Source organism: Lynx rufus, unplaced genomic scaffold, assembly GCF_022079265.1.
Source record: "Lynx rufus isolate CCGP_SWC_20201006 ecotype Redwood Valley unplaced genomic scaffold, mLynRuf1.p SCAF_19, whole genome shotgun sequence".
Classification (NCBI taxonomy): domain Eukaryota; kingdom Metazoa; phylum Chordata; class Mammalia; order Carnivora; family Felidae; genus Lynx; species Lynx rufus.
In genome coordinates, this window is record NW_025814833.1 from 11,241,811 (window position 1) to 11,250,663 (window position 8,853).

The 8,853-nt window shown below is 42.5% G+C and overlaps 1 non-coding gene across 1 annotated transcript; it reads left to right on the top strand.

Moving 5' to 3' along the window:
- Positions 1-5,061: 5,061 nt before the first annotated feature.
- Positions 5,062-5,146, top strand: TRNAQ-UUG (transfer RNA glutamine (anticodon UUG)). Its single transcript has one exon. It is a non-coding gene; the product is annotated as a tRNA-Gln (tRNA).
- The last annotated feature ends 3,707 nt before the right edge of the window (positions 5,147-8,853 follow it).

The window sequence follows — 8,853 nt, forward strand, 5'->3', positions numbered from 1 at the left end:
AGATACTTTATCAAAAAGGAACCAAGTGAAGGGCGCCCGGCTGGCTCAATCGGAAGAGACTGGTCACTCTTGATCTCGGGGTCGTGATTTTGAGCCCCACGTTGGGTACAGCAATTACTTAAAAACTTTCAAAAATGAACCAGGTGTGCCTGTTACTGCAAGGAAGACAACTGAGCGTATTTGTTGCCAATGGTAAAATGAGAGCTTTCAAGCAAAAATTCAAATTTTTGAAAACTTGCATCAAGTGTCAATACTTAGATTTTTCTGAGCTCGGTGGTATTTTTATTTTTTATTTATTTTTTTGTTTTTTTTAATTTAACTTTCTTTTGTATTTTTTAAAATTTACATCCAAATTAGTTCGGATATAGTGAAGCCATGATTTCAATAGATTCCTTAATGCCCCTGACCCATTTAGCCCATCCCCCCTCCCACAACCCCTCCAGCAACCCTCAGTCTGTTCTCCATATTTATGAGTCTCTTCTGTTTTGTCCCCCTCCGTGTTTTTATATGATTTTTGTTTCCCTTTCCTTATGTTCATCTGTTTTGTCTCTTAAAGTCCTCATGTGAGTGAAGTCATGGTGGTGGTATTTTTAATGAAAGTGGTTGATTGGGTATTGTAAAATGAAGTGAGACAACATTTGGAAGAGGTGCGTTAGTCACACAATATTGTTCCAAATGACCGGTGCATGATGTTACAAAATCAAGCATGGGTAAAAGGTCCATTTAATGTGCAAGGTAGACCAATGGATTTTAATGTAACGGAGTATGAAAAATTCATAGGTTTGGTATCAGATTCCACACTGCAAGTAACATTTACAAAACTCCCACTTCTCAAGTTTTGCTGTAGCATTATAAGGAAGAATATCCATAATTATCTGAAAGGGCTCTTAAAACACTTCTTTCAACAATGTATCTATATGAGGCCGTATTTTCTTCCTTACCCTTGAACCTAAAACAACATTGAAGGCAGAAGCATCCATGGAAATCCAGCTGTTTTTGTATTTAGTTAAATGATAAAGCAGTTTGCAAAAATGTAAACAATACACTCTTCACTCATATTGGGGGGAATATAGTGATTTGCATTAAAAATGTTATTCGTGTTAACACATAATAGTTTATTGTTATTTTTAAATAAATATCTTAAGATTTCCCAGTTGTAGTTTCTTTTTTTTTTTGTAATGTTTATTTATTTTTGAGAGAGACAGAGACACAGAGAGAGAGAGAGAGAGACAGAGTGCGAGTGGGGGAAGGACAGAGAGAGGGGGAGACACAGAATCCGAAGCAGGCTCCAGACTGAGCTGTCAGCACAGAGCCTGACGCAGGGGCTCGAACTCACAGACTGCGAGATCATGATCTGAGCCGAAGTCAGATGCTTAACCGACTGAGCCACTCAAGCACCCCCCAGTTGTAGTTTCTAATATGATAAATGCATTGATAGATCAAACCTACATATGAAAGACCTCTTTGGGGTCCTCAGGTCCTGAGGCCAAAAATTCAGGAAACTCTGAGTTGAGTTTTTGTTGTTTCCAGTCTTTTCCTTTCTCCTCTCCCATTTCCTTCTTTTTTTTTTTTTTTTTTTTTTTGAGTGAGAGACCCTCAGGATAGAAAAGTGTGAGACGTCAGAGTTGTTCCTTTATATGGTTTTATTAGCTATGAACAGAACACAGATGGCTTCTTTTCCAGTGTTACTGAGATGTAATTGACATTAACATAGCATTAGTTTCAGGCGTACCACATGATGATTGCATATTTATATACATTGTGAAATGACGACCACAAAAAGGCTGGTTAACCTCCAGCTCCTCACACAGGTAGGCATTTTCTTAGAATGAGACGTTCCAGGTTTACTCTCTTAGCAAACTTCAAATATACAATTCGGTATTGTTAACTGTAGTCCCAACAGATGTCTTTTCAGTCGGCTCCTCGCCCTGTCTGTAGTTCTGCTGACTAGTTTTGGAGGACTCCTACTTATATCTACCTTCTATTTATTTCCATTTTTTTGTTTCAGTGCATTAGGGCAAAGTGTATAATTTAACGTGTAACAAGACACCGCACTTCAAAACCTTGATTACTTTCTTACACAAATGCAGAGCTAATAAATACTACTGAGGAGACATCCCTTGGACTACTGGAATAATTAAGATATATTTGTGGCTTATTTCCCCCTCAGGTATGAAAAGAATGATAACACAAACCAGACACGGTTTGTGTTTAAAACGGACACATCCGTGCCGCGGGAAGGTTGCGTGCCTAATACTCCTCCCGGTATAAATTGCCTATACTTTGCAATATAGTCCAAAATACGGTAGCAGTTCCCAGCATGTTAATTGACGTAAGGTCCCTTGGCTTCAATCCTTCACTCACTGTGGGTGTTCTTATTTGTTTGTTTGCTTTGTAAGTCATGAAGATGGGTAAAATCCAATTTCATTAGAGGACAATAGGTCAGTGTTCCTGAGGTGCGTCACCGAGCACAGTGGGAGAGGCCTCCAGCGTGTATGTCACACATGGAAAGAATATACCTGGTACTGGGCGGGGTGGAAAGCATGACGTTTGAATGAAAGTTACCCTGATACGTCTGTGAAAGGCTCAGGCAACTTTGGGTGTGCCTCCTTCCTTCCTTTCCGCCCTTCGGGGTGTGTGTGTGCTCAGAGGTGCATGTGTGTGTGAACTTTTAACTTTATGGATTTGTTTGTACCATCTGAGAGAAACAGAGAGAGAGAGAGAGAGAGAGAGAGAGCTTTACGCGTGCAGATAAAACAGGTTGGTTTCCATTGGCTTTCCTCAGCACTCATCATGGTGAATTTGGAATGCAGTGTAAAAGTGGTCTTCATTCCGTGGCCTGCTTAGAAACACGTGAAGCGTCTTACACAACCCTTGCCACCGTCTTCTGTTCCCAAACCAGCTTTTGTTGCCCACCGTAAAATCCGAGATTCTGTTCGCAAACAGTCTCAGACGTGCACACGCACAAACGCACTCCGCCTCCCCACCCCGACCCTGCACACCCACACATACCCGATGATGAGACATTTAGGTTACCAAACGGGCCACAGACTAAAACTGGCTGAACTACTGATGTGATAGGACAGTCTTTAAGAACATGTCCTTGTACTGAGGCGCCTGGGTGGTTCAGGCAGTTAAGCGTCCGACTTTGGCTCAGGTCATGGTCTTGTGGTTTGTGAGCTCAAAGCCCCGCATCAAGCCTGCCTGGGATTCTCTCTCTCTCTCTCTCTCTCTCTCTCTCTCTCTCTCTCTCTCTCTGCCCCTTCTCTACTTGTGTTCTCTCTCTCTCTCAAAATAAATAAATAAGCTTAAAAAAAAAAAGCCATACCGTTCAGAAAGCTAGAAAGCATTTGCATTCAATCCAGATGGCCACGGAAGGGAAAGTCCAAGAAGCTGATTCCAGGTAGCGTTATTATTGAAGAGGTTAACAGTGCTTGAGACAGACCCATCTGAGTGGTCTGAAGGGACAAGTATGGCACAGCAAAGGTAACACTGGGAAAACCCAACATTTCTGATCCAGCACTGATAACAGTCCTCTTACCTTAGGCAGTTGTCTGCGCCCCCGTTTTCTGTCGGTAAAACGCGTGATAAGGCACGCGTGTGCCTCCTTCCTTCCAGTCAGCTCGAAGTGTTGGCGAGTTGCTTTTACAAATGGAGAAATTGAGACTCCAGAAAGTGGAACAGGCTTCACCTAGTGAGTCAGCAACGGAGACAGATGGAAACACACAGCCTCTGGTTCCTTCTGTCCTGCATTTGTTGCCTTTTGATACTTCACGCAGTTTTTGTGACTGATGGAAGAAAGCGCTTCCGTGAAGGAGGCAAATCGTAATCGACTGGTGGCTCGTGGCGGTTCCCGATGAGGACGGGAGAGCACTCTGCCTCGTAGCGTGGACCATCCTGAACCTTGTCACGAGTGAGCGCAGGTTCGAGCTGCCTCCTTGTTTTCGAGAATTCAGGATGTCAGAAAATGCTTCGGGTTGCTTTACATTATTTCAAAAGGACTGGAGTATCTGTTACGTCCCTTTGATTCCTATTAGGTAGATGGGGCAGATGGTGTTCTCTGGCTGTTGCATCTCATCGCATCTTTAGAGTAACCCTGTGAAGTATGTGGAATTAGCTCCATTGATACAGGTATGACCCTAGGGCTCAGAGAAGCTAAGGAATTGTTCAAGGTCACACGGAATTCAAGGCTGGCTCGCTCCTGAGACCCTGATGCTCGCACCGTGCTCATTTCCTTCCAAACGATCCACTTGCCCCGTGTCAGTATTAGAAGTGGTCTCTTGAGCACAGTACCCCTATTGATTTTCTGTTCTCTCCCCTAATGGGCATCCTCAGATACCTGGTGGCTTAATTCAGCAGTTTACTGATTAGATACCGCTTGATTGGCTCTAAAGCAAATTTCAGTAACAAGAATAGCAGGTGTCACATAACCTAACGCCTACCATGCGCCAGGATGTGATCTAAATTTTGAACGTGTCTTAAGTGATTCTTAGGGGAAGTTGTTACTATGACCATCCCTGGAGGAGAAAATAGAGGCACAGTAGCTTAAGCAACTTGCCCCAGGACTCACATAGCCCTTAACTGCTGGGTGACACTGCCTCTGAATACAAAATTATTCCGTTCAGCCGAGTATTGGCTTTAGTTCCTTTGTGCTATGCTGGTAGAAGATATAATCCCTATACTTAATAGCTTACATTTTCGAAAGAAAACAAGACACAGATACTTGCAGTCAATGCCTACGACGCCTATCATAAGGAGCATAAATGTTGTATGAAGGCATGATTAGGTATAGGTTGAAACGAACAATGGAGAACATAAGTGGTCTGAGACCGTTCATTTGCCTTTCTGAGTATTGTACTTTCCTATGGACGAGTGACTGGGGCACTGGGGAGAAGCTGGTTCCATGTGGTTCTAAAATAAGCAGGTTACTTGGCTAATGTTCAAGCTCTAAATAGGTATGTGGGTTGTAGCTATTTGACCTGAACCAACTTTTAAATTCCCCTATGCTCTTGCAAGGTTTGAGTGAAGCTGGAATTTTAAAAATTAACCTTTCACTGGGGCGCCTGGCTGGCTCAATCGGTTGAGCATCCGACTTTGGCTCGGGTCGTGATCTCACGGTTCGTGAGTTCGAGCCCCACGTCGGGCTCTGTGCTGCCAGCTCAGAGCCCACTTTGGATCCTCTGCCCCTCCCCTACTTACACTGCCTCAAAACTCAATAAAACATTTTTTAAAAAATTACCTTTTTGCCTAATGTCGTAAAGTTAGAGTTTACTAATACTTGGCAAAATACCAGGAGGCTGTCAGGAAGGGGATTCGTAAGTATTGTATCACTCTTTTGTCAGGGTGTTCTCCTTTTCTAGCAGGAAGTGTTATGACTTGCTCTCTAAAGTTGCAATTGTAAGAAGAATGTTGGGTTTCCAGATTGGCGTTTCTGGGCGTGGGAGGTTCCTTCTATTAGTGCTGCCAGAGAGAAAGAAACAGGTTTGCTCTCGTCGTCGTGGAAGGGTAACTATTTTCATATTATTTTGTTAGGCTCTAACTTTTAGATGACTGGATATTTAAGCAGAAATTTCCTTTTAAAAAGTTCGAAATTCTTCCTCTGTGTTTGGGTAGTTCAACATTTGGAGATGCATTTGAAACCTTATTCAAGTCGAATCAACTCGAAGAGAAACCTGTTTGAAGTTTGAGAGTCTCCAAATGTCTCTTTATATTCTGCCTTTTCTTCATTTGGGGCATAGTCTAGGGACGTTGTGCTTTTTTAAAAATTGGTCTTGAAATCTTCATTACATACCCGTATCTGTCAAGTTAGAGGCCCAAAGGCTTAAATGACAGAAACTATTACTTTGTATCTTGTGTGTGTGTGAGGGGGATGGAATTTCAAATGTCTTTGATGCCTTTGATCCATACATGGTGTTTCAGAATTCTGTGAAGGAGATGAGGTAGCTGTCATGATTAGACCAGTATTCTACTCTTCTAAAATGACTTACGACAAACGTTGTGAGAGTATTTGCTTACACTTTACAAGGTACCTGAAAATCAGTGGTGGTGGAATTTTGGTGCTGTTACTGTATCGTGGTAGTAATAGTGATTTCGGTGCCCACGTATTCGTCACGGATTTCCATCAGGTGGGGATCGTGTAAGTTTTATTTCTCCTTATTTCGACAAAGCTAAACCTCTGACTCCGATACCCGTCTGAAGTAAAAAGTGTTTTCTCGGTTAACAAGTACTGTATCTGAGAACGTATAAGCAGGGTATGTAACAATGCAGGAGACACGTCCAGTGACGAATAGATAGGCTTTCAGTTTAGCTCAAAGTCAAAGCTAAAATTGTATCGCTAGTGATTTTTGAGTTGTAACATCATATTTTGCCTTGAATTGAAGCATGTTAGTTAACTAGTCTGATCTTGTGATGTGCGTGTACGTGTGTATATGTGTGTGTATACATATATATATTGCCTCCATATGTGTGTGTATATGTGTGTGTGTATATACACACATACACACACACACACACACACACACACACACCCGAAGGTTGCCCTTGGCTTTAGTGTTAATTTTCACAGGAAAGGACAATGGGAATACCCCTCAGAGGTCAATTAATTTCATCAGCAGCAGAGACATTTTGTCACGAATTATTCAGATATTTGGGGAGTGTTGATGTTTACTTAGGAAATATGGACGGGCTTAGACCTTTGAAAAGGAGAGAAGGCAGTTTCAATCCAAGGAGTTAATACAACCTTAGCTTTGTAAAGATGGGAGAAGGAGAGGGGTCACTGTGATGTTTTATCTTTGGCTTTGATAGTATTCTCCGTCACAGGGAAAGGGGCTTTTCGACTATGATAAGGACATATATTAAATATCTGTGGAACCCTTGCCTGGTAAGAATTTAAAGAATGTCTTCAATCTGACTAAATGGAAGTGAATGTTTCCATTATTGGAAAGGTTACTAACCTATTTTTAAATAGCCATTACTTCAAGATCTTATCCTTTTTTTTTTTATTATTAAGTACAAAAAGAAGACAGGCAACGTTTACTTTAAATGGAAGTATTTGATATTCCTCCAGGAAATGACACAGGATTAGCCACCCTTTGGGGTTTAAGTGACTCCTAGATATTGGTACTTGAAAAAAAAGATCAATTCGAATCTAGCCGATGCTAGATTCTAGAATAGAATAGAGGTGTTTCCAGAAAATGAACTCGTTTCTTAAGAGAGCTATGTAGGGCAAAATCATGAGATGTCTGGAGTGATGGGTTCATGGGTGTTTATTGTACTGTTTCCTCTTTTTCATAATAGAACATTTGAGCATAGCTTTAGTTTGGGGGCAATTGACATTTATTTCCAAACGTTAGTTTTACCTAGAAATTGCAGATCTGTCGAAACATGACTTGCCGCATGATGTGTGTCATTGTAAAGGTGAACTGTGCTGCCTGATTGTCAAAATTGTAGCAAGTACAAACGTGTGTGTTGGGGGGGGGGGGACAAAACTTTCTGTTTGACTTTCAGCTCAATTCAAAGGACAGGCTGCAAACATCTTGAGTAGTTTCGTAGTATCTTGAAGCGTTAAACAAGAGGAGATAGTTAAAGCATGCTAATAAGGCAATTGCATGTGAAGAATGTGGGAACATTATTATGTCTGGACTACTTTGTTCACAGCTTTCTCTAACAGACTGCATTTTTTAAAACCACAGGAGACAACTATGTAGGCTATTTAAGTATGTTCACTTTCCCTACTTGCCTCCATCAAAGTTTATTCAACACACATTTAGTAGGTGCTTATTGTGGGCCAAGATACAAAGTCAAATAAGATACTAACCCTGCTTTCAAGGAGCTCACAGACTAGTGGAAGAAATAGAGAAGGAGATGTTCATACTGAAAGGGGCGAGGCTACGGGAATTGGGGAAGGGGAGTTAGTGGCTAGCAGCTAGGACTCCATGGTGTGTCTCCTTTAAAAATTTTTTTAACGTTTATTTATTATTGAGAGACAGAGAGACACAGAGTGTGAGTAGGGGAGGGGTAGAGAGAGGGGGAAGACACAGAATCTGAAGTAGGCTCCAGGCTCTGAGCTGTCAGCACAGAGCCCAACGTGGGACTCGAACTCACGAACCGTGAGATCACGACCTGAGCCGAAGTCAGTCGCCTAACCAACTGAGCCACCCAGGCGCCCCAGTGGTGTGCCTCCTTTAAAACAATGCAAACAGGGGCACCTGGGTGGCTGAGTCCTTTGAGCGTCCGACTTTGGCTCAGGTCATGACCTCGCGGTTCGTGGGTTCGACCCCCGTGTCGGGCTCTGTGCTGACCGCTCAGAGCCTGAAGCCTAGAGGCTGCTTGGGATTCTGTGTCTGCCTCTCTCTCGTCCCTTGCCCCACTCACGCTCTGTCTCTCTCTCTCAAAAATAAATAAACACTCATTTAAGAACATTTTTAAAAAGATCAGAGTTAGCCTTGAGTCACTGATGAGCTTTCTACAGGCCATTTCTCAATTGACTTGGAATTTGAAACCTATTTTGTCGTGGAGGCAGTAGTTAAGGTTTTTCAGGTCACTTCACAAATGTCCCTGAAATGATATGCTGTGTTACCTGAAGTAATATAATTATTTTTTAGGTTTACTTATTTATTTTGAGAGGGAGAGAGAGAGAGAGAGCACAAGCGGGGGAGGAGTCGAGAGAGAGAGAGAGAGAGAGAGAGAGAGAGAGAGAGAGAGAGAGAGACAATCCCAAGCAGGCTCTGCGCTGGCTGCACAGAGCCCAGCGCGGGGCTTGAACCCACAAACCGGGAGATCGTGACCTGAGCTGAAACCGGATGCTCAACCAACTGAACCACCCAGGCGCCACAGAAGCAATATATTTTTGTG